The sequence below is a fragment of the Megachile rotundata genome, chromosome 1, assembly GCF_050947335.1.
Source record: "Megachile rotundata isolate GNS110a chromosome 1, iyMegRotu1, whole genome shotgun sequence".
NCBI classification, from domain to species: domain Eukaryota; kingdom Metazoa; phylum Arthropoda; class Insecta; order Hymenoptera; family Megachilidae; genus Megachile; species Megachile rotundata.
Genome location: NC_134983.1, coordinates 17,220,902 through 17,247,964, shown reverse-complemented (window position 1 = coordinate 17,247,964; position 27,063 = coordinate 17,220,902). Strand labels below are relative to the sequence as shown.

The window sequence follows — 27,063 nt, the reverse complement described above, 5'->3', positions numbered from 1 at the left end:
AACAGTAGTGAACTTTAAAGCCAGCGGTATTCTATTTTTACGGCTAAAAAACTAGACCTGTAGAACGATAGATCACGATGAAGGTGATGCAACGTTAAGAAATTCACGATGTTCCGTTCCGAGATTTTCAAAGCCCCGGAAATCGATAAAATGGGGGAGTGCTACCTCACGGATGTTTGTAAAACGAACAGTGGCCAAGATCAACTTCTTTTCGCTATTGTGCCGGTAACATTTAACCATTTCTGCTATTTGATATGATCCGATTAATCTCCTTAGCTCTCCTCGTTCTTATTTGTAGGATTTGATTATCTATCGGGGTAACACAAATTTGGAAAGTATGGAAATTTTAAAACTTGAAAATTACGAAATTTTGAAAAACTGGTTTCGAAAAATTTGTAAAATGTATGTCATTTGTACGATTTGTAAAATTTGTGGAATTTTTAGAATGTTGAAAAAGTTCAGAGAATTCATTGATTCAGAAATGACATTCAAAAGGCGGATAACATATGACCCAAATTTATATCATAGAAAATGTACACAGCGTTATATGATAAATCACGAAAACGGCAATGAATCTTTGATGCGTTGTTGTACCGTCATTGCGTAAATCGTTAGCTTCAGCGATAAACCGTAAGTCATAAAATAGTATCGATCATCCGATACAACTGGTCCGAAAACGGTGCGTAATAAAAGAGGAATTCGTTTAAAGTGGCAATAATTGGATGCTTTACGTTGCGTCTCGTAACGAGACAGGGTGAAGTTCGGTTAGCGAAGTCTTGAAAGCGGCGAACCGATAGAAAATAGGGGGGCACTGCCACGATGGCAAACTTTGTAGAACGAGTGGTACTCCATTCCCATCGCTAGAAGGGAGCAGCATAATCTGCGCGCGAGTGGGAGCGGACAGAAGCGGAGGAAAGAGAACGGATAAGGGTGCGAGGAAACGAGGAGGAGCGGAACAGAAAGCGGAGACGACGGGAACGAAAGCGGCGAAGGGCCGTCAGCCTTGGCTCAGGCTGCTGCATGGCCCGGTATCGATTTACCTTCTCCACCGTTTCCATCTTACTCTCCACGGTACTCTCCTCTATCTCTGTACCTTTCTCATCGGTCGATGAGCTAAAAGGCTGACTGATTTTATTTCTCCCGCGCTGTTTGCATTGTCCGACATGTCCGCGTTACGTGATTTTCATCGCGGAATTTCAATGAAACTTAAAGTAGCTCTATCGGCTCAGCTTCCTTTTATCCAGATACTTTCATTGAAATTTCTGGGGATTTTTATCTGGCTATTTATGAATTCAATTTTCTCGAAAATCGATACTGGGACACCATATACATACGGTGTCCATACACACAGGGATTATACATGGAATATACTTAGAAATAATAAGTATGTTTGATTGGAAAATTTGCACTTGTACATTTGACGAATAAGTGACCGTACAATTTATATTTAACTATAAATATAAATTTATCTAACCACGCTTTAGTGTACGTTATACTCATGTAAAGATATAATTATTCAGTTTTCACCTGTTGCAAATCTTATCTACATTATAAAATAATGAGAAGGAAAGTTTGAAAAGGAGGGTACGTCGGTGCTTATCTCCATCATCGACTGAATCGCCAATTATCCAAGACAGAGCAGTAAACTCGTTAAGACGACTTTAACAATCGTACGAACAAAGAAACGCCTTCGACGTCAAGTTTGTTCCACTTCGACATCCGGTACTCGATGTTCCATGAACAAGGATTTAGCTGATAAATCAGCGCGGTGAGAAACATAGTTGTTCGCCGAGGTACTAATTTATATTCCACAGGCTCTCCGTCTATTCTGAACTACAACGTACGTGTAACATGTTACCATTTTACTTCGTACGTGAGCACAGCTGACTCATCTTGTTGTCGATGCTTTAAATTAAACCCAATCGAGTATCGGTAACTTCCACGCCACAGAGAGAATCGAGAAACCTCGCACACCTTACCGTAACTTTTCTATAAATGCAGCACGACTTTCATCTAAATTATTCGCCACGTTCGTCCAACACATTATTTTCCGCTAGGGGAAATATGAACGTGATAATGCTGTAGATCAGGGGTTGAAGTTATGTATTCTGATACTTGAACATTTTTTTGTGGACCATAACTAAATTTTTATTAATTATTTTTTACTTATGTTAATGTCTAGTTAAGTACAGTAACATAAAAATTTACCAATTTGGAATTTAGAAATTTATCAATTTGAAATTTAGAAACTTGTCAATCTTAGACATCAGTCAAACGAAAAGAAGTACGTTGCACTGTAGGCACCGAAACGAAGGTACTTTCAAGGGAATATTTTGTTCGAGCACATACAAAGGCAGGAAAAAGTGTTTTCTGCGCGTGAGAAAAGCTGGTTCGGGATATTGTAAAGGTAGAAAGAAAGCGTTGGACGTCGCGACAGAAAGAAACTGGGTTTCATCAAGCAGAGACGCGATATTTCATGCAGCGAGTCGGCGCAAGCGTCGACCCTTTTCACTCTCGTTATCTGGTTTTCCTCGTAACCGACTGTATGCAACCAGTCTCGAGTGCTTCTTCGTTATGACACGCTGGTCCAGAATTTGTCTAAGCAAGCTACATCGTTTGCGATGTCTTTGTACACGTATCTTGGGAAACATATCCAAGTACCTACGTGACCAAGAAAGTGAAAATAGCCTCAGAACTTTAACGCATTGTTGTTACAAATGATGCAGTTGCTGAGCCTCACTTTCGCTATATGGAAAGATGAAATTTGGGGAAACTAGAAATTGTCAAAGTTCCAAATTGTTATATTTACGAAGTTTTACAATTTATGCATTTTCAAATTCTCACATTTTTAAATCCCCATATTTCTATATATCTATACATAAAATATACATATATGTATACATAAAATACAAGTTGACGGTGCAATTATTTTTGTACATTTCCAGAGAAATTGGAAATAAATTAATAATGAGAATGAAGCGAGTTAAACACCGTAAGTATCAATTTACATATTTTCTACACTCTGACGTAGCTAGTACACTGACGGAACTTTAAAACACTCTCGTAAAAGGTGAACGCCTCCCTGATAACCTCAGTTAAACTGTGTCAGACATGGTACTTAGATCATTGACCACTCAAGAATTTCAATATCTACTCGGGAAGTTAGGAAGATGGCAGTTCGAAAATAATGAAACAGAAAAAATTGACAAGTTTCCAAAATTTGAAATTTGTACATGTGGCAATTTAAAAATTTGAAAAAATGAAAATTTTGGAATTTAAGAACTTGCAAATATACGTTCTTGTCTAAAGCCAATGTTGCAGCCAAATGTGTCCCATACTTGAACATATGTACACTACCGTCCATAAGTATCCGGACACTTGGTTTCGTTACATAAAACACAGTTGAACTTTGTACGAAAGGTATTTAGGGTTACCATATCATTTGTAATAATTATTATTATCTTTTTTGAGGTGTCATAACGTAATAGAATTAATTTTTAAGTACAAATTATACAATGAAAGTGTGAAAGTAAAATTCATGTCCAGAAGTACAAAGTCCAAATTTGTGAATCTAATGAAACGCTTTCGATTCTAAAAAAAATTTTAATTTCTACTGTGTTTCATTTCTATGGTGCAGAACGTGTTCAGAGGGTTCTTCGATATGTTTCAAGTGTTTGTAAACTGTTGGTAGATGTTTAGGTTCCCTCAATGGAGATAAGAATTGAGGTAACGCTACGCACTCGACAGTTTCGGTTTAGTTCGTCTGTAGCTTTTTTTCCATCGAGATATGAGTTCCAAACGAGAATTATCAATCGAAAAACGTTCCAGTATTCTGACCTTCGCAGAAAAAAAATCGATTTTAGTTACTAATTTAGTTACTAGTTACTGATTTTAGTTGTAGATACTTGAATAACTTTCATGCAACGCGAATGTATATTTCGCTGGTGTCCGGATACTTATGGACGGTAGTGTATATCAGACAATAGAGACACAGCGACACCAGAAAATTTGAGCACAATAGTTCGCATCGTTACCCACACACGCCTACGTTGGAATCTGTCGCATGTCCCTAATTGAAAGGCGGACAATTCGCGTCGCGAGGTATCTTCCGCGGATCTTTATCGTCGTTTCAATAGTGAAATCCATCGAAAGCGTTGATATCGCGACAACGATGGAGTACGCAAAATGCGTGCTTTGATAGGTCGGCAAAGAATGAGTGTGCAAGAGACCACCACGGTAGATGCATCTTTTATGCTCGAGAAAACGTACCTTTGAGGATCATATCTCCATTTACGAGCAACAGGACGACGGGACGCGAGCAAAGCTTCAAATGCGTACAAACATATCCCGTATTGTCGCGAATTCTCCTGAAACGATTTTAAAGTTGACAAAGAAAATTCCGCGTATCGTTGAATTACGTCCCTTTGTATCGTATGTTCGCATATTTCGTTCGTCTGTTTTTCTCCTGGCTGCCAGGACACGCGGCAACCAGTGAAAAACTCCAACCCCTGTTTGTCAAGCTCCATCATTTTTGAACTGGAAACGTGCTACTCGACGAAACGAAATGGCGGACATCTGTACGTTGTAACGTAAAATTGTAATATACAATGTAACATTACAATGTAGAATTCGTATGGATAAGAACATAGAGTGTGGAGATTTGAACGTTTCACATCTAAATTTTCGCGTTTATGAATTTAAGTCCAAGTCCAAAGTTTTAAACAACACCTCTAAATTTTCAAGTCTCTAAATTGCAATGTCCTTACAAACCCTTAGGATGCTACATCCATAGAATCCCAATTATATCTCCGATAAATGACCTCCTCCTAAATATCTCTCCGATAAGTATCTCTCGGGCAAATATTTATTTAAATTATATATCTTGTATACATCTTACACGTCTGAAATTATATTTAATTCTGCGTAATTTAAAAAAACATCAAGATGTACCGGTTTTTCAAACAGGTACAATGGTAATATCTCAGATAGATTTCGTATCTTATTCCATCGTTGGAATGATAAATTAATTCGACTGATTAAGATACGCCACTCTATTGGGACATCAAACATTTCGGGAACGTATAAAGATATCGAGGTCGCGTTTTCATTGCATTCGGAAAATTCTCCGAGGCAACAGGAAACGGTAAAGAATAAAGTACATCGTAAAATTGGATCCGCGTCATGAAGAATTTTGATGACTTCAGTGTTGAAGGTTTGAACATCGCGTCGCAGAGGAACAGTGGATAGAACGCGAGCAACGTGTAAATGGAATTCGTAATGGTTATTTACCGTGGCGCTTTAAAAGGAATTCGAAATTCGTCTTCTCCTGATCTCTTTCGTTAAAGCGAAACTCGTTTGCGATACCCGTTTTAATCTTATGAATATTCCAGTGTATTTTAATCGACGTGTCGCATTATCTTACGACTGGTTTAAAGCTGCACGAAAGTTATTGAATGTGCTGTGATCAATACGTGAAGAAAATCAACAAAAAAAGTTGCGTACTATGCCGATAAATTATATAATACATAGTTGAAGGGAGATGCTATTTTTAACAAAATCAATGAGCATCTCTTATAAGCTGTACGAAATGATCGCAAAATTAGCTGCTGAAACGATTGTTATACAGAATGGCATAGAATGGCAATCATTCAAAATTTGATAGATAAATAACTCTTTCGCCCGCAGGTCGAAGTTAACATTTCTTTCATTCTTAAACGCTTTTCAAACTTACTTCAAAAAATTTCTAATTCCCAGTTCACTAGATTTTTAAGCTTGCAAATTTCCATATTTTTTAATTCTCGCATTTCCAAGTCTGCAAATTTGTAAACTGATTACCTAAATTTTGATTTATTAATCAATTAAATATTTATTGGCATAATTCGCGTGGTAGTGTCAAAATGTTGTATCTGATTATGAGAAAGGTGTAATGAATTTCAGATGGTCGGTAACTGGCCTTAATGGCGTTCAGCTGGCATTTGGGAAAGTGCAACGGGATTACAGAGCGCATTATGCACGGTAAAGCGTATCAAAGGGACAAACGACACGAATTCATAATCGAGTTCCTTGGTAAATGGCCATCGATTGGTCATTCACGGTCGACGTTAATTTAATCGACGGCAACTTATGAAATAACGACCGATTTAACAATTTCATCGCATTCTCTGCCGTATGCTTTAAATCTTAGTCATAAAATTCACTCATAAACTGATGCATATCTTGCGAAACGTATTCAGATAAATAGTGTACAATAATAAATTATGACCACCTGAAATACGACATTTTTATGCCAGGTACTAAGGCACTTTTATTACGTGCTATTTTTATTACCTAGAAGTTAACGACACTCTGTATTTGTGTATATTAACTTTATACGTTTCGTATTAAAATATGAAACGTGCTATATTGTTATTACAGTAAATACGTTGTACTACAGTATACTACACAGTATTTTTATTATGGCAAATGCGTTCGATAACTGCAGACCACGATAGCCAAAGGGTTAAAGAATCACTCAAAGTTAATTCGAGAACAGACTTTATTGCAGTCTGTCGTTGACCCTATAGACTGCTATGGTTTTCCCCCATGCAGCCGTACAAACGTTATCGTACGTGCTTGGTTTCGAAATTCTATTAACATGATCCTTATTCAATTAACCCCTACGGTAATCGACACCATTTCCAAGATACCTATTGAAACGAGAAGTTATCTTGATGCTCCGAATCGAACGTTTCAATGCTATTTCAACTTTCTGCTGATTTCTTGCTATTTTATTTCGTTCAAATTTGAAGACATTTTTCGTTTGTCATCACTTCACATTTCTTTACAGTTTTGATAGTTTTAGGAAATTTAGGAATTGAATATATGGCACCTTATACTTTTTAATCTTTGAAATCTTTTAAATTAAAGAACATAAGAATCCTGACATACACTACCGTCCATAAGTATCCGGACACAAGCGAAACATGCATTCGCGTTGCATGAAAGTTATTCAAGTATCTGTAACAGTAACTAAAATCGATTTTTTGGAAATCGATCCGGATACTTCCGGATACTTATGGACGGTAGTGTACTTTCGCCATAATCCCAATAAAAATAAATATCCATGCTAAAATACAGAATACAGTCTCATTGTCGATAAAATCATGAGAAGATTAAGCATTAAATATTCAATGCTGGGTAATAAAATTATAGGACTGATCCGAGACAAAGATCCTATTAGTAATACGTCGACGCAGATGGGGGAATGAAGTATTTGATTCGATTTGCATTCATCAAATAATTGTGATGGCCTTTTGACGTAACATTCGATTCTTCCAGCGGATGATCACAAAATACTTTCGCGACGGAAATATCCAGTGTCACAGCCATATAGGCGATCGATCAATTTGTTCGAATTGCGTGGATATAGTGTTTTGTTCGGATGATTCTGCACGCGGGAAATTGGATAGCCGTCGTTTCTCTTTTCATTCTTTCCTTAATCGAATTTCATTGATACACTTCGAGATTTCAGTGCGGACCACTTGAAATTCCTGTGAATTAGCCACATTCTGGCTCGGATTAAGATTTAGTGAAAACCGATACTTGAAGTTGTACATCGCAAAAAATTTATTGGAGGACTTTTTCCTATAACAGGTAATTTATATTAAAAATATTAAAGGAGTTTTTATTCGGTCATGTTCATTATACTTCCTGTCTTAAATTAATCATAAATTAAATTAATAAAATTTGTCCAGTATAGATGTTATTTCACGGTATTTTTATGTCATCGAATCCTGTCAAGGTTTGATCATCCATATAGTATTACAGAAGAGTTCCTTTATTAGTAGAATTTTAAAGCTCCACTTTGTCTCCCTTTTAATTCGGCCCTGCACACAACTATTTCTACTGCATTTCTGACGACAGACGATCATCCATTTCCGACCGAAATGCACGCTATATCTTCGGCAGAGATCGACCAGAAATAAGGAACAGACTCATTTAGTGAAACTGAAAGCCCCTAGGAAGATTTAGTAAAGTCACAGAGAACCGTAATTCTGGTTGTTCTAATTTTAACCGACACTTTTATCTCGACCGAGAAGGAAGTACTTGCGTATATCAGAGAGGAAGATTAGTTTGAAGCGTTATGGGAAACGGAAAAGTGGTTTTTAAGACTTCCGTTAACTATTCGAGCGTTTTAACTGGAGTTACTTGAGCTGATGCTTTCGGGAAATTACTCCGGATACCGGCTAATATGAATTATCTATATTTTCAAATTTCCGTGCTTGCTAGTATTTTCATAGCCACGTTTGCAAATTTACAAATATTTGCATATCCACGTTTTCTGAGTTTCACACTCACTTTATTTTTCCTAATATTAAGTATTCCGATACGTCTCAAAAGAATTAAACTTTTCGCATGATCCTCATATAACCTATGTTACATAAAGCAAAAGTGGCTGAGACATTAATAATTCAGTTGGACGTCGACGCGATGAAGTGATAAGTTCCGTTATCAGACATCTTCTGATTATTCATAAATCTTCGGTAAAAATTCAGCGATATTCGCCGTTGCTTAAACCGCGCTATCGATCAGGGGATGCATAATTAGTTAACTCGGATGTTGAGCCATCTTGAATTTCTGAGTGAAATCGCGTGTGCAGTTATCGATGCAAGCTCACCTGCCAATGTAATCGTACAACCGTAATCAAAGGATTAATCTGAATCCTTCATATTGTCGATGAAATATTCAATGCTGCGGATCTATCTCTCTGCTTTGTTTATCATTCTGATTCTATTTACCTTTCAATTTATTATTTAATCTGGCAACACGCGATCGCTCGGTTATCTCAACTTCAATTCTAATATCTGCAACGGAATTCTTTGATTGTTTACAGAAATAAATTTGTCGTTGGAATATTTTTATTGTCAAATTATGTTGTGGACAGTGATATTAAATCGTGGTGGAATTTCAATCAAGTTTTATATTTTATATTTTCAATCAAGTTATATATTTTTATATTTTATTCCATTCTACGATCTAGTCTTAGTGAAATATAAGTACACTTGAAACGATATTTTATTTCTAATTTATTTCATTGCACAATGTTTCTAAAATAAATTGCAGCTCATAATTAAAAGCCACTCGTAAGAATGGTCGAGTAGATTCTTCCAATATTCATCAAAATCTGATGATCTTCCTCGACCTCGTCCAAGATTTATCTTTCAAAGATAGAAATCACGTTATTAAAGAAGCAGCGATAAAATTCGACGGTGACTGGATGAAAATTGATTTAACTTTTCGAAGGTCGTACTCCCTCGTACCCTGAGATTATTCACGATAAGATTCATCGATTGATTGCTACGCTTCTACCTTTACAAAGAGTGTACCATATTACCGTTATCATTAAAACCATCGAAAACATCCATAATATTTCCTCCATTTTTAAAATCTATAATGAAATTGTACATTACTGTGGGACAACTTAATTAACACTCTTCTTGCTTTTTATTAAATGCTCAATAAAGTAATAACAGTGAAAATAAAATGTATATAATACATTTGAATATTGTTTGACTAAAAAATGTACTTGAAGTATGAATTTGAAAATATGCGCTCAAAGTATGAATTTAAAAATATGTACTTAAAATATGAATTTGAAAGTATGTACTTAAAGTATGAATTTGAAAGTATGTACTTAAAGTATGAATTTGAAAGTATGTACTTAAAATATGAATTTGAAAATACGTATTCATACGAACATTCGCATGAAGAAATTTTGTAACAATAATTCTACGAAAGAACCCATGAAATAAAATAAAAATTGGAAATCGATTTCCAATGCAGCCGTCACGCACGTGCATGCAGATGATATTAAAAAAAAAATCGTGTTGATAGGTTCGATATATTGGCAAGGAAAGTTACACGGCCAAACGATTTTCTGTGCCACGAGAAATCACAAATTAAGCGTCCGCGCATCGAAGTCTATTAATTATCGACGTGGTTAGAACGGTGCGAACCTGTTCTTTCGGAAATTGACTTAGTTAAGTGGGCCACAACCGTTCGTACCAGTTTATCGTATACGGTTACTGTTTATTCCCGGCAAACCAACTATCTACGATCAACTAGAAACGCGGTTATGCTAGCTGAGTATCGTCGTGCACGCGAATAGATCAACCGACTATACCGTGTTCGACGGTACCAACGAAATTCCGTGTTTTATGACAATTTGATGCTATCAAGTAAAGCTATCCCCAGTGGTCGAAACAGGGGGATCTACCGTGATATTTCACGCAATCTTTACTTCCGTTACGAACGATTGTTTAAGAAAATCGATTTTGTGTTCATGACGCGTGGTTTGACGCTTTAAACCGTACGTCTACATCATTAGGGGCTGGCAATATTTTTCAAGAGTTAATTTAAACTTTATGTAAGTTCACGAAGTAATTCAACATGTAAAACAAACGAAAAATCTTAAAATTTGCAACTTTAGTAATTTAAAAATTTCTCCGTAGACGTTTGAAGAATGTCTAGATCCAGATATCAATGAAATTTCAAGACGTAAATAATCCAAAGAATGTCAATATCTAAGAATAAAAGAAAATCGAGGTCACGTTAATTCAGGAATGTAAATTTGCACGTAACAGACGCATGTTGCGCTTTTATAATATAAGCCACGGTTTAATTTACATTTTTAATCAACGCCAACAGGGGTAGCAATTTAATGGCTTCCAGGTACCGCGCGGGCAATGCGATCCACGTTGTTTCTTTTTTCCATCGACATTTTACATCGATCAATATCGTTGGCCCGTCGTTGTAATTAATAATCGTTCCAATAAATACTGCTGGTATTACACTTTTAACGAACGTCTTTGTCTACCACGTTTCACCACGGATAACGCCGCGTATAATGCCGACAGTTCTCTAATTGCGCTCTTTCAGCTAGCGATTAGCCGCGATTTACGATCGATCGCCAAGTTATTTTCCTACTGTAGGCGCGGAGTTGTTATCAGCTTCACGAACGTAATTTCGAACGTTTCATTCGATGGTAATTTTACCCTGTTCCTAGACTGTGCGAGCCGTGCCTAGAAAGTTCGTAAAATTTTACGATCGGGATCGTTCGACGAAACTGACTATTATATTCGACTTAATCATTTATTTTAGGGCGCCGCTCTCAATGACCCTGATGTGTTTTCTCGTACAAACGATTTTTAATATTTTTTTTGTGAAACTGAGAATGTAATGTCATTGATTTGCTTTTTGAGGAGAATCATTGTATGCAACCTTATTAGAAATTTAAAGATTTTTGATGTTACTTCTCAAATTTTTAAGTTGTGGATAACTACTTGAGTTTAGATATGAACTATTTCCAAATAGCTTGTACATCGAAATTTTCCGCTATATCAAATTTTCAACATTTCAGTTCCCTAAATTTCCGCCTCTCCAAGTCCTCAAACCCCTACACCAAATTCAGCTAAAATTCAAACCAAACAACGAGCGTAAAATTCGATGGTGCTGGAAGCGACACACATTAACGATTTTAATTAAAGTCGCCGGTGTGCGAAGAAATTTCCGAAATATTCCGAGTCCAATCGACGGTTCGACCCTCGCCCTCGGGCTCGCCCTTGCTCGCAAACATCCCACGCATCCTACGAGGGTTTAGGACCACGTTGACTGTCATGTCGGTCGATTCTATCTTTTTTTTTTCTCTCTTTTCTTTCCGTTCGTCCTTGCGCGTACACCAAACGTGTCCTGCGTCAAACGCCGAATTGTTTTACGTTACAGGGAGGGTGCAGATCCCTGCTCGACATCGATGCAAATCCACCCACACGACCCTTTCATGGCTCCTTCAACGATACTCCCCTTCGGTTTTCTGAATCGCGCGTGCACGGGGTCGATACGCGCGTTTTTGGGGCTGCACCCGGCCACCCTGTTGTGATAAATGGTCCTTTGTCCCCGAATCGGCAGAAGTACCCTGCCCTGAGCCTACTGCGCTACGTAAATCGACTACGTTCTTTTCCTCGCCAAAACTTTTAGAGTTCGTTTAGAACGCATCGGAGAGCATGTAGATCAGGATTCTTTGTGTAGCGAAGGTCGACGTTGGTGTTCTTCGAGGACGTTTCAAGACTGTGCATTTATTGAGGGCACTTTTCAACGCTCAGATTTCTGGGTCGTTGTATCCCCCCATTTACAAGTTTTGAAATTTGTATAATTTTCAAAGTATACAAATTTCGACTTTATAATATTATAAATTCTCAAATTCCCAAATCCTTAGATTCCTAACTCGTCTAACCCCCAAATTCTGAAATCTCCAAATTCCCAAATCCCCAGATCTATAAATTCACAATCCTCCAACCCCTCAATTCTGAAATTCCCAAATCCTCAGACTCCTAACTCACCTAACCCCCAAATTCTGAAATCTCCAAATTCCCAAATCCCCAGATCTATAAATTCACAATCCTCCAACCCCTCAATCCTCAAATTTCCAAATCCTCAGACTTCCAACTCACCTAACCCCCAAATTCTGAAATCTCCGAATTCCTGAATCCCGAAATCAAATTCTCAAAGCACCACATAATTCATATTTAAAAAGATTTTGAAAAGCATTTTTGTATTCCACGAAATAATTTTTCATTGAACGGAATAGAATAATCATCCAGGGTTGCGCAATTTGCTCCCCCATTTCATTTACACCGTGCATAATAAGTAGGCGCGGATCAATGAGCGGTAACACGCTTTCATTTCATACGTTCCTTTCGAAGCTGATTCTATAATCAGCGCGAATCAACGAATCCCGCGCCTCGTCTTTATTTTGCGTCCGCTTCTGTCTGCAAGATAGGGTCCCGCGTTAGATTACGCATCCGCTTGATTAAGGGGGTTCGCACTCCCTCCAATTTGCTCAAGTCGATAATCACGGGTATCGATCTTTCGCGTGGGTTACACCTTTGTTCCCTGCCGACGAGAAAACCCTGCTTTAAGACGAGCTAACTCGTTAACTTAAGGTCGCTCTTACTATCAACCACGGAATAAACTGCACTTTTAATTGCGAGCAATTACCACAATAACGCGTGAGGGCGTTAATGAACTTAAAGGAGATCACTTAGTTTTTTATGTCTCGTCGTTATGATCGTTCAGTGAAATTGTAGATAGTACATTGAATCTATGTTATAGATATGTTACCGTGAAAGAGCGAAATTGGAGAATGTCGACTTTCACCGGTGAATGTCAACACATACCAAATACGTCGGTGACGTATAGGTCATAACTTTCGATTAAGTTTTAACAAAATTCGACACGTATTTTAGAAATGATATAAGTAGAACAGTATTTGACGTTATGCAGGGAAAAATTTGTTCACCTTTAATATAAATGGTGACAATATAACGAGAGTCTACTGTAGCATTAATTTTGTGTTAATGTGACAGTAACGTAAAATATTTAGAATGGAAAATTGCACGATCGTAATCTAAATAATTATAATTTTAGAATGTCACAGGGCACAAGAGCGTTTTTATTGCAGTATTATAACGTATTGAATAACAGAAACGATTGTCGTGCTTTTATTGAAATATTAATGCACTCTTATCAAGATAAAAAATAATTATGTATGTTAATCTATTTTTTGCATGTTACTCATTTGTTCTTTCAATTTATTTTCAATTTTAATACACGTTTAATATTACCTGCTCTCGTGTTAAATAACAGAATTATTGTTGCAAATGACGAATAATTTTATTGTGAAAAACTTTGGATAAAAATTTACTGGAAGTTACTGAAAGAAACTGTGAACTATTATTCAATATTATTCGAATGAAAAAAATACTTCGTTATTTTGAAAACAACTGAAGCATGTCGACATTTCACAGTTAATTTAGTAAAAACTAAAGAACTGACTGTGACACGACAAAAAATTTACGCGTTCACATTGTACAGTTATTTTATTGTGCTTGCAGTATCGAATGACCAAGAATATTGTGCAGATAAATTGTACACCACTGAGTATTGTACCATATGATGTATAGTATCCTTTATAAACGAACGTATTTATTACCATCCTTCCTATCAGAATCGACCAACATTGCACCGACATGTTTATTTATTATTTCACACCTTAAATTTTTGTGAGCTCAATTGCTTCTGTAAATCATTTGAACTTAACTCCAAATCCTAATTGTCCAAGAGTGTCACATCTATCTCCACTATCCTCGGACATAAATTCCATACAGAATATATGAAATGTATTAGCTACCCCCATTTCAGGGACCTACACTAATTGTGAGACACCCTGTATATTTTCAATCTACAATAATTTCTATTTTTGTAAATAGTACGGTATATAAATCATTCTTTAGTATATACAATAAATGCAGAAGTACTGCAGAATAATAATGTAACAGTACAAAGAAAGATTCTTTGTCCAACATACAATCGCATTTTCGTATGATGTGCATTCAAAGAGTAAACTCCATATTGTATTCCGACCAACAGAAAGTTGGAACAGTGCCTACCGTTAGTTTGCCAATTACCAGAGAAAAAAGAATCGTAATGGTCAGTATTCGTACATCAGTACTACACGTTACAAAATAATAAAAGAAAACAAACTTTCGTGTCATCGTTTCGAACTCTCCATAAATCTAACAACAACGACCAAATCGATTTCCAAACAAACGGTAACTTATGACCACTGCGTACGAGAACTTCAAACACGAGAGCTTTAAAGCTTTGATAATGTCTCAATGGTGGAATATTTGTTCTGCAAATTTGTACTTTCAGTAGCGTTCTGTTACTGAAATCTCAAGAATGTTCGCGACGTTAATGATTACGTATTATGTCTCTTTTCGAAATTTCTATGCAGCATCGTAACTAACTTTTGTTCAACTTCATTAACGTTCCAGCGGCACAAAGTACAGCGCCGGAATAATTCAAACGCTAACAAACTCATAAGTTTAAATTAAACCTTCCGCGCTTAGATCGATTCGCGCTAAAATTTTCTTGTACAAAGATTAAATTTGTAAAACTGTTTCGATACCTTGTTTTCTTAGAAGACTATTCGAATTATAATCCTTTGCACTCGGTTGTATCTGAGGAAACATTTTAAATAGCAAAATAATTTTTCTAGATATTAGTATATCTTTACTATTTACACTACCGTCTATAAGTATGCGGACACTTGGTTTCGTTACATAAAACACAGTTGAACTTTGTACGAAAGATATTTAGGGTTATCATATCATTTGTAATAATTATTATTATCTTTTTCGAGATGTCATAACGTAATAGAATTCATTTTTAAGTACAAATTATACAATGAAAGTGTGAAAGTAAAATTCATGTCCAGAAGTACAAAGTCCAAATTTGTGAATCTAATGAAACGCTTTCGATTCGAAAAAAAATTTTAATTTCTACTGTGTTTCATTTCTATGGTGCAGAACGTATTCAGAGGGTTCTTCGATATGTTTCAAGTGTTTGTAAACTGTTGGTAGATGTTTAGGTTCCCTCAATGGAGATAAGAATGGAGGTAACGCTACGCACTCGACAGTTTCGGTTTAGTTCGTCTGTAGCTTCTTTTCCATCGAGATATGAGTTCCAAACGAGAATTATCAATCGAAAAACGTTCCAGTATTCTGACCTTCGCAGAAAAAAAATCGATTTTAGTTACTGTTGCAGATACTTGAATAACTTTCATGCAACGCGAATGCATATTTCGCTGGTGTCCGGATACTTATGGACGGTAGTGTATGTCATAGGGTATTTTATAAAAAAGAGTACATCTCGATAACCTTGAAATATGTTGTGGAAAACAAGAACTTTTCTGTACACACATAAGTTTGGTTTTAATTTTAGAGATATTCGCAAAAATATTTTCAACGCATCACATGCGTAATCATTTCGATGGCCTTGAACTATACAATCAACATTCTGCATAACTTTGCCCGTTTTTTTTTTGCAAAAGAAACGTGGTCTTTCATAATCGAAATATTTTTTGATACACCTCAAAAATACCTCGAAACGAGAAATATTCGATGCAGAATTAGGTATCACAATTGCAGGTACAACAATAGCGATAGTTAATGAGGTAGAAGGTGTTTCGTAAGGAAACTCGTTTAGCCAATAAAGGGAACAGAATAATTTCTCGAATTCACGAATACCGATGGAAAAGCGTAAAAGCAAGCAATTCCTTTGATGCGTCGAGAGCTACGAAACCATCTCGCTGCATCCGCTTCGGAAGGAAAATTTTAAAACATTCTATTTCCGTAACCACCAGTCGTACAAACGTCGACTAAAAATGACGGTCCACGTTACGAAACTTTCGCGCGTTGTCGCTCAAAATCGTTCAAATATTTTTTAATAAAATTAGAACAATTCGTGGAGGCGTTCGTAACATTCAACATCGTTAATTTGTGTCGCGAAACATTTATTACGAGAGTGTACAAAAGAATAGGAAACAAAAATTCGTGAAAGAATACTGCACGAAATAAATCATCCGGTGATAGATACAAGATGGGTTTCAATGAACACTGGGGAAAGAATAAGGAAGATGCAACAAAGATATCGGACAAAGAGGTACTCTCTATTATCTCGCTCCTCTCTGCAGTGGATAAAATTTGAAATAAAATAAAAATATTTGAAGATAATAAATTACCTGTCTCTTTATTCGTTATACATATTTTTAACACTTATTTAAAACTTATTTTCTTAAACTTACTTAAAAGTCTAAGAAAATATAGAGTTTCTAATAAAACAATGTTATTCCAAGAATAACCGATAACTTTTAATTTGAATAAATATTTGTTCATATTAAACGCAATATGTTATTTTCAGAACGACTGCGTTTTATTCTCGTATTTTTATTTTAAAAGTCTAATTGGTTCGTCTCGAACATATTTTTGTAAAAAGACATTTTAATTTCGTAAATTTGACGGTAATTTAATTTGAAGATTAATCGAGCATCGTCGAAGTCTGGTCAAGATTATTTTTATCGATTTACTGCAACTCTCCTAGTTCGCGAAGCTACTTGAAGCTCTAATAAACCGTAATAATAGCTAACAGACAGCGATTATAGCGATTGGTGCCACCGCAGGACAGATGATTCTTGTTCAATCGAGTTCACGAACGTTCAACAAGATTTCTCCATACAGTAGTAACAAAGAACACGCGAGATTCCCGAAATACTCTTTTATAAACAACAGACATTGCGAGAACAAACACCGATAAAGGAGAACAAAGTTACAGGAATCGTTGTTGATCGCGATGGAAAACAGAAAGTGGCAGATAACTTGGTACGATTTTACGATTCGAATTTCGCGGTAAACGGGAGACATATGTTGTTTTCGATTGTAGAATTTGAGAATTGCCAAGTTCACAATTTTTCATCTTTTGAATTTATCATATTTCTAAACTTCCAAATTATCAAATTTAAAAATTCTCAAAGATCCCAAATTTCACAAATTCAAAATTCCCTACATCGCAAAACTCCCCAGATCCGACATTCTCCAGATCCCAAATTCCCTAGACTTCAAATTCCCCAAATCCCAAATTCCCCAGTTCCCAAATTCCACAAATCACAAATTCCCCAGTTCCCAAATTCCACAAATCCCAAATTCGACAAATCCCAAATTCCCCAAATTCCAAATTTCCCAGATTCCAAATTCCCCAAATCCCAAATTCCCCAGTTCCCAAATTCCACAAATCCCAAATTCCCCAAATCCCAAATTCTCCAGTTCCCAAATTCCACAAATCCCAAATTCCCCAGTTCCCAAATTCCACAAATCCCAAATTCCCCAGTTCCCAAATTCCATAAATCCCAAATTCCACAAATCCCAAATTCCCCAGATCCCAAAGTCTCCAAATCCAAAATTTCCCAAATCCCAAATTTCCCAGATCCCAAATTCCCCAAATCCCAAATTTCCCAAATCCCAAATTCCAAATTTCCCAAATCCCAAATTCCAAATTCCCCAAATGCCAAATTCCCAATCCCTCAATTCTCAATTTCCTTATCTCCAAATTTTCCAAACCTACAAATTCTTAAATTTTCAATGTCTCAAACTTCTTAAGTCAAATTTCAAAACCTCCAAATTCATAAAATTTTCAAAATTTCTAAGTCCCAAAATTCTCCAAAAGTATCAGTTCAGGGCATCCCACAATTATTCGCAAATTTGAATAATAAATCTAACAAAACATATATAATAAATGAAATAATTACTTGACACTATGGAACATGTTTGCCGCGACAAACACAACATCGACTTGCTAATAGATTTCGTAAAACTCACCAAAGGACCAATTACCCTGTCATTGTTTCCTGTTTTCCGTTTCCATAATTATAAGCTAATTACGACGCAAACGGAACATCTGGTTTTCCGTTTAACAAATGGCATTAATCAACAAGAAAAAAAAGAGAATATTACAGGAAATTTTCATAAGCTCCGTCGCTTTGTCTTCACAGGTGAAATGTGTAACAATGCATACTAATATGCGTGCAACATTTCGCGCTGGGAGACACAAAGTAAGCGAGAAACGCCGGTATAATATGCTGCTTAGATGCAAATTGGATTAATAAATATGAAACAGGCCAGCGTTTCAGTAATATGAAAGAATCATGCGAACGAACAAGATATTGGGGAGAACCCAACCTCGTGGCGCGTGAAATGTAAACTACACGGTTTCTTCCGCATTAATGAAATTTTGATAACATTGACAAGTAAGGTGGAGCTTTTTTGGATATTCAGATTTGCAAATTGGGGATTTTTGAAAGAGAGTTGATAGTTGGGGGATTTAGAGAGTTTTTTGGGAGTTTGGGATTTTGAGAATTTCGGAGTTACTTAACAATTTAGGAACCTTGGTACTTGACAAATTTAAGATTATCGAATTTGTCAAACCTCTGAGACACTGACACTCAGGAATTTTCATGCAAATTACTATTATATCAATATAAAAGAATCACAATGTCCGGAGTTTCTTGTCATCACCATAACCTTTATGAATTACCATTACCATTACCATTACCTAATCCATTACCATTAATCCATGAAGATTAATTTCCGTATCCTACAATTTCATTCACCACGATGCCGAATATAAACAAGAGCGCTCCGTTTTACGCAGGACGAAGCCTGCATTTTTACGATTAATCAGTTTCGCCGTTTTATTACTCCTCTCTGGCGTAACTCCGAAGGATGTTCTCGAGTTATATACGTTCCATCAAACGATCCCGTTAAAAGACGAAATTTTTTGATCGCCCGAACTCTTTGATAGTCGGTCGTTTCTGGCAGACTGGCGTGAAACGTGTGTCGCGTTCACCTTTTTCTCGCCAAGATTCCGTCTTTCGTCGTGGATGTTCTATTTACGTTTTCAGCCAGGCCGTGAGTTTTCATAAATCATGAAATGCACCCGCGGCGAAATATTCTCGCCGAGAATTCGCGGTTAAACGCGTGTACGCGCCGCAACTATTACGCGTCCACCCATTACGAGCTGCATACATGCTGCATTTTGTCCCGATATCGTGCATAGCCAAGAACGCGGTACTCATTACACTCGATATATCTGTACAGGCTGATTCTGAGCATACGGACAGGTTACTACTCTTTCTTAACACGTTGACTGCCACGTCACCCATATATGGGTGACACTTGAGTATCTACACCGATTTAACATGTATATTCTTAACAATTTATTCACTTTGCTAACCGCAAATTCTCGCATTAATTACATGAATCTATGGAAAATAAATGTAACAAGATATTGTGCAAATATTTTAAAAAATTGGTTAAGAATTAAAACACTACTGGATGCAATTGAATATTACTTTAGTGTGGCAGTCAACGTGTTAAATAAAGACAAATGATACATATGGTTATTCATATGGTAACGTAAGATTTATCTCCTACAACTTTCATATCTTTTACAGGAGTTCTTTTTTAATTTTTCATAAGGGTTCTCAGCCATCGGGTTTGACAATTTTTCTAGGGACTTTGACCTATTTGAAGAAAGTTTGATTCTCTGATAGAAGGTCATATGTGCCACTATTGCCACTATGCGCCACTAGTTAAATATTTTGATGTACAGGGTGTCTCACAACTAATATAGGTCCCTGAAATGGGGGGTAGCTGACTTGATTCTGAGTAAGACGTATATTTCCTACAATAATTATTTGTTACATCAATCAACGTGTATAGTCCAGAACGTGGTACAGGCTGATACCGAGAACTTTAGCTTAAAGAGTAATAGCTTGGCCCAGTTCCGAGAATCACCCTGTACATTCACGTATTCGACGAGCTTGTTCTCTGCATACCAACGCAACTGTAATGCTTCGTTCCCTTCGAAAGTTCTGGACGTGGAGCAGATTACTTTTGCATTGGATGACTTTTTGATGTCCAAAAAGAACGAATCGAAATTCAACCCTTAAAACGCTAGTCTTCATCCTTCTTTGAGATACCATCCCTTCTTACGACATTCAAAGATAGTCTTCCTGAATTATGAGATAAAGTACGATAGGGTAAAGAAAATACGTTCAAAATTGGTGCTTGAGAATATGACGTAATTTTCATCCTTCTTTTTACTTGTAACATGACAAAATACATATGTCATTTCTTTTAGTATAATACTAATACTATATTAATACATCTAAACATAAAATACGACTACAGTCACTAAAATATATCGTTCTTCGATATTTCTCGCAGATAAAATGACTCTAATCGTGATAAAGTTTGCTCAGCACTGCTGCAGATACTACATATAAAGTACAGATGTACATGTACGCTACGGATTCACATATATAAAGCTACCCAAGTATATATGTCCAGAAGAGTATCGGAACCATTTTCTAAAACAATGTTGTGGATAGCTATGAAAGGCTGACGCAGCATCGGAAAGAAGTCAGACCGTGAAAGCTCCGCCACGATCGCATGAAATCCTCTTTCTTCGATAGAATACACGCACGTGTATCGAATATTATTTTTTCTCCGATATGCAAGTGGCTAAATATAAATCCATCCCTATAAGCCGTCACGATTTAGAATACTTGAACAGTAACGCATTCGAGACCGATGCAAGTGCATTGCAAGAATGATGACGCTGTCTTGCATATGAATTATTTCGTATACGATGACGCACTGGGTGCGTCTTGTATGTAGAATTTGAGAAATTTGGGTATTTGAAAATTTTGGAAGCTTGAGAATTTTGGAAATTTAAGTATTTTGGTAGCTTGAGAATTTTGGAATTTGGGGAATTTGAAATTTGAGGAATTTGGAACTTGAGGAATTTGGTATTTGGGGAATTTGGTATTTGGGGAATTTGGTATTTGGGGAATTTGGAATTTGAGGAATTTGGAATTTGAGGAATTTGGAATTTAGGAAATTTGGAACTTGGGGAATTTGGAATTTGAGGAATTTGGAATTTGAGGAATTTGGAATTTGAGGAATTTGGAATTTGAGGAATTTGGAATTTGAGGAATTTGGAATTTGAGGAATTTGGAATTTGAGGAATTTGGAATTTGGGAAATTTGGAACTTGGGAAATTTGGAATTTGAGGAATTTGGAATTTAGGAAATTTGGAACTTGGGGAATTTGGAATTTGAGGAATTTGGAATTTGAGGAATTTGGAATTTGAGGAATTTGGAATTTGGGAAATTTGGAACTTGGGAAATTTGGAATTTGAGGAGTTTGGAATTTGGGAAATTTAGAACTTGGGAAATTAGGAATTTGAGGAATTTGGAATTTGGGAAATTTGGAATTTGAGGAATTTGGAATTTCGGAAATTTGGAACTTGGGGAATTTGGAATTTGAGGAATTTGGAATTTGAGGAATTTGGAATTTGAGGAATTTGGAACTTGAGGAATTTGGAATTTGAGGAATTTGGAATTTGAAGAATTTGGAATTTGAGGAATATTGAACTTGAGGAATTTGGAATTTTGGAAATTTGGAATATGAGGAATTTGGTATTTGGAAAATTTCCCCATTAAATAAGGACAGTGTGATAAACGTTCTCGTAAAGGGCGTGAAATATGTATATTTGGTTAAATACTTGGTAACTGTTCTACAAAGGCCTTTACCGAGTTAATAGCTCAGGGCCACCAAAAAGTTTAATCCGGTCATCTTCTCACCTCCACTTCAACACTATTTCCACCGAAAATACGTGTTAAATCATTTTTCAACTACTACAACACACACGACTTTCACTAAAATCGTAAATTAACACTTCGGGATGTTCCCTTGTTAGTCGCTTTTAAAACGATCCCCTTTAAGCTTCGAAATAATACCAGCAAACTGGACGAACTTCTCGAATTGAAAGCAGCGGAAATTTTCTCCTCTACCTTTGTTTGCCCTTCACAAACAACTATTTCGTCCACGTTGTTTTTATACTGACTCATTGAAACTGAGAAAAATAAAGCTTTTCTTTGGGGGCTATTCATGTGTTTAAAATTTAAATTAATTCAAACGAAAATAGAGCAACATGTACTGAACGTTACAAATGAATTTACACCTCGGTTAACTGATCGAATTAGTCTTCTGCACAGACGAAGTGAAATGTTACGGTTTATACCTTCCACTTCATAAATCCTTGTCTTTTGCTGTATTCTCAAATTTGTTGACTTGTCGATTATGAATCTATGATAAGTTTGCAGACTCACAAGTTATTGGAGTTATATGTAGCTAAGTTCCTGCATACTTAGGTCATGTACCACAAATTGCTAAATTTCCAAATTTCTAGCGCCCCAAATTTCTACCACTCCAAATTTCTAACATCCCAAATTTCTAGCACCCCAAATTCCTAGCACCCCAAATTTCCAGCACCCCAAATTCCTAGCACCCCAAATTTCTAGCACACCGAATTTCTAACATCCCAAATTTCTATCGCCCCAAATTCCTAGCACCCCAAATTTCTAACATCCCAAATTTCTATCGCCCCAAATTTCTAGCATACCAAATTTCTAGCACCCTAAATTTCTAACATCCCAAATTTCTATCGCCCCAAATTCCTAGCACCCCAAATTTCTAACACCCCAAATTTCTATCGCCCCAAATTCCTAGCACCCCAAATTTCTAGCACCCTAAATTTCTAACATCCCAAATTTCTAGCACCCCAAATTCCTAGCACCCCAAATTTCTAGCACACCGAATTTCTAACATCCCAAATTTCTATCGCCCCAAATTCCTAGCACCCCAAATTTCTAACATCCCAAATTTCTATCGCCCCAAATTTCTACCATACCAAATTTCTAGCACCCTAAATTTCTAACATCCCAAATTTCTATCGCCCCAAATTCCTAGCACCCCAAATTTCTAACACCCCAAATTTCTATCGCCCCAAATTCCTAGCACCCCAAATTTCTAGCACCCTAAATTTCTAACATCCCAAATTTCTAGCACCCCAAATTCCTAGCACCCCAAATTTCTAGCACACCGAATTTCTAACATCCCAAATTTCTATCGCCCCAAATTTCTAGCACCCCAAATTTCTAACATCCCAAATTTCTGTCACCCCAAATTCCTAGCACCCCAAATTCCTAGCACCCCAAATTTCTAGCACACCAAATTTCTAACATTCCAAATTTCTATCGCCCCGAACTTCTAGCACCCCAAATTTCTAACATCCCAAATTTCTATCGCCCCAAATTCCTAGCACCCCAAATCTCTTGCACTCCAAATTTCTAAAATCCCAAATTTCTAGCACCCCAAATTCTCATATTCCCAAATCACCACCACCCCAAATTTCTCACTCCCCAAATTCGATCTCCAAATATCCGAACCTCCCTACATCAACTCCACAGGTAATAAAATGTTCACGATTCGTACACAGAAAAAACTGACAAAGTGTCCAAGCAATATTTTAACGCGCCCACCATAATATATATCACGTTGCGTGTCTTGTTTTTGTTATTCCCAGAATCGGCAAAGAACAGTGACGGAAGTGGTTGTTGTAGATCAATACATCAGAACGTAACGCGTGCACTCGAGTAGCACGTGAATGGTCCGATACACCCTCTTTCGTTCACTATGAATCATTTATGGTTCACCCTATATATTCGTCCCCATTCAACGGCATTGTGTTGACGCGCGTTACGCGGCTGAAACCGTGCGCAACGAGCTTGTCTTTTTGGCCCCCGAGATCGATCGAAATCCTCTGTTGTTTCGCGTACGTTTCCTTTATTTTTCCCTTCTCAAACCGAAACTGTGCGCTTTTTGTAACCTGGCTTTGCACACGAGCGAGCGTACGATACGAACTCGAAAACTATTGTTTGGTTTGTTGCTGAAATAACTCGCGTAAAGAAAGTCGGGCGAAATCGAATGGATTAATCTAGGACAACTATAAAAACAACGAACAGAAGCGCGATCTTTATAGAATAAAAACTGTGCGAATCGATCACGGTGTATTCAATCCAATCAACGGCTCTTGTATTTTTCTATCTCTTTGGACAATTACGTTTCGCAGCGTTTCGAATGTGCGTTTGGGTGCCGTTCTTTGGATAATTCTTGGACAGACTGTAGGAGCTTGCGCTATGAGTATTCGATTTTGGGAGATCAATTATGTACATGTCAGTATTTTTAAGTAAATTAAATTCTTGAAAATTTTGCATTCGTAAAATATAAAATCCCTAAATTTTTGTAATTCCGATTCGACAGCTTTAAATACCCAACCGCCAACTTTGATCATTTTTCAAAGTTCAAATCTGCAAGTCTGCAAGGTTACAAACTGCTAAAGTATAAAATCTTTTTATACCACTTTTTACACCACTTACAAATGCACATTACTAATGTGCATTATTTATAAATTTACAAACTTACAAATTTCCCAAATACTTCAAATTCTCCAATTCTCAAAATGTACAAATTCCTATAAATTGCCCGAATTTGCTCAAAATTACCCAGATTTTCTAAAATTCTCTGAATCTCCCAAATCCCTAAATTCTTAAATACACAAATTTTTCCGAAAATTCTCCAAATTTCCCAAATTATCTAATTTCCCTAAATTTCCAGAATTTCATAAATTTTCCAAATCAGTAAATTTTCAAATTCGCAAAAAAGTTCGTATCAGAAATACACTGTACAGTCTCCGTATCTCCATCCCCCAAACTGCTCCGCTTACGGGTTTTTCTTACCGTGTTCTATTTATTATCCACTTTTTGTGTTCTATTCAGCGTTTACGAACATTACGCTGGCATAATGTACATGAGTGCACGTAAAATGAGAAACTGAGAACTGATGAAAAGCAGCGTAGAAAGGATCCGTAGCATCGTGCCGGATATTCCCAGAATATTCGGTTGAATTGCGCCAAGTCGTTCCACTAAATTATAGAAGTGGAAAAATTATTATGCTAACGCGTGTTTGTACTCGAACTTACACGTGAAATCAAATATTTTCGCAGAAGCGTGGAAAGAAGTATTTTGGTAAAATAATCGTCGATTTTGTTTCATTCCCATTTTAGATCGACTCGAATGTCTTTGAATTTGAATTTTGAGTCGAAATATCTTTGAATGAAAATATTAAAGAACTCGGAAGTATTAAAAGACAATATTAAAAATCTCTGTTTACAAATCGGTGGAAGATTTGTTCAAGTATTAGTTTCATTCGAGACACCTGTGAATCAACTTGATATGTAAACATAACAGCTTCTTCGTGCACGGCTACAGAATTGTTAAGTTTCATGTTTATCTATAGTTTTAAACATTGCGTTGAAATTATACTAACGTGACTATCCCGACGCTAATACGATTACACTTGTATTGCAAGAATTTGCATACTGTACATATTAGTTTGCATATATTCCGACGTTACGGTAAATGCGATGCATAATTAACATAGATATTCGGAATATTCTGAGTTATTAACGTTGTACTCGAAATAGTAATGCGCAATAATATTCTCTACACAATGATATTAGTATATAGATGTTACAAACCGTGGTAATTTATTTTCAGATTTAATAGAAATCAGTCGTGAATGATGAAATCAGATATCTAACAACGGAACAAGCTCTGTTTAGCAGAATATTATTTCCTGACAAAATATACGAAAGCTGAATATTTATATTAACACTTTCACCTATATTTACCCACACCGACCTTCGTGTAAATATCTTTTCTAAATAAAAAGTCTGTCATTCGAAAATATTAAATAAATGAAAAAAAATTAAGTATCAACCAGTGAGACTAATAACGTCTAAAAGACACAGTCAAAAAGGTAATTTAAACAGAATAAACATTATATTAAATATTGTAGACAGTAACAATATAACAAGTATGCCTACAATTATCGAGTAACTAGAAACCGAAGTTAAAACCTGAAAAGTTCTAATTCTAATTTTACCGTACCTCATTTCAATTTCAATGGTTTCTCAGAATTATAAATAGCAGTTCTAACAATCCAACCGTTTCGAATATATTTTATAGCTTGTAAGCATGTTTCGCCAACGCATGAACTTCCGCGGTGAAAACAGATGTTTAATAAGTAGCTCTGGACACGACAAGAATTATTAACATCGCGGATGGATAATTAAACAACGAAGCAAAACAGAAAATTCTGTATATCATTGATAAATATCATATTGAGATATGAAGTAGAAAGCTGAGAAATTAATTATGCATACTTAATATGTTAACTGTATTGAAAATGGATTCAAAGTGCGCGCGAATTATGTACTCCCGCCGAGGCCTCTTTCGGTCAGTGCGTTCTTTTGTTCTTCCTACTTCCGTTCTCTCTTCGCGTGCGATACACGTTGCAATATGCACGTGCAGAATTCATCCGTGTTAATCAGTTCGATATTACATTAAACTTATACTAATAGACATCGTGTGCTGTTTATTTAACGCCCACAAAATAACTCAAGAAATTGCAAGTGGAATTCATGTTGGGTAACCATGTAATGTGTGACGTCATAAGTAGTTGATACATCGCGGAGTTATATGATGCTTGATCATGTAAGGCGTATGATATTCCAACATCAGGAATTCCTGTGTTCTGAAACTCTGTATGTATATTTGAATGTGTGGTTCGCAATGTTTTATGTTCCGAATTCCTGTATCTCGAAGTTCTGTGTTTCGAGTATCTATGTCTCAAGTCCCTACGTCCCGATTACATACGTTCCGAA

General features: G+C 36.4%; 1 protein-coding gene and 1 long non-coding RNA gene across 8 annotated transcripts in view; both read right to left on the bottom strand.

Moving 5' to 3' along the window:
• inaE (inactivation no afterpotential E) overlaps positions 1 to 27,063 on the bottom strand; it is a 74,363-nt gene that overhangs the window by 35,725 nt on the left and 11,575 nt on the right. The gene's annotated exons all lie outside the window — the stretch shown is intronic.
• On the bottom strand, positions 9,078 to 20,404 carry LOC143265415 (uncharacterized). The gene is made up of 3 exons (XR_013039920.1): positions 18,994 to 20,404; positions 9,300 to 9,427; positions 9,078 to 9,197 (listed from the first exon to the last, which is right to left on the bottom strand). It is a non-coding gene; the product is annotated as an uncharacterized LOC143265415 (long non-coding RNA).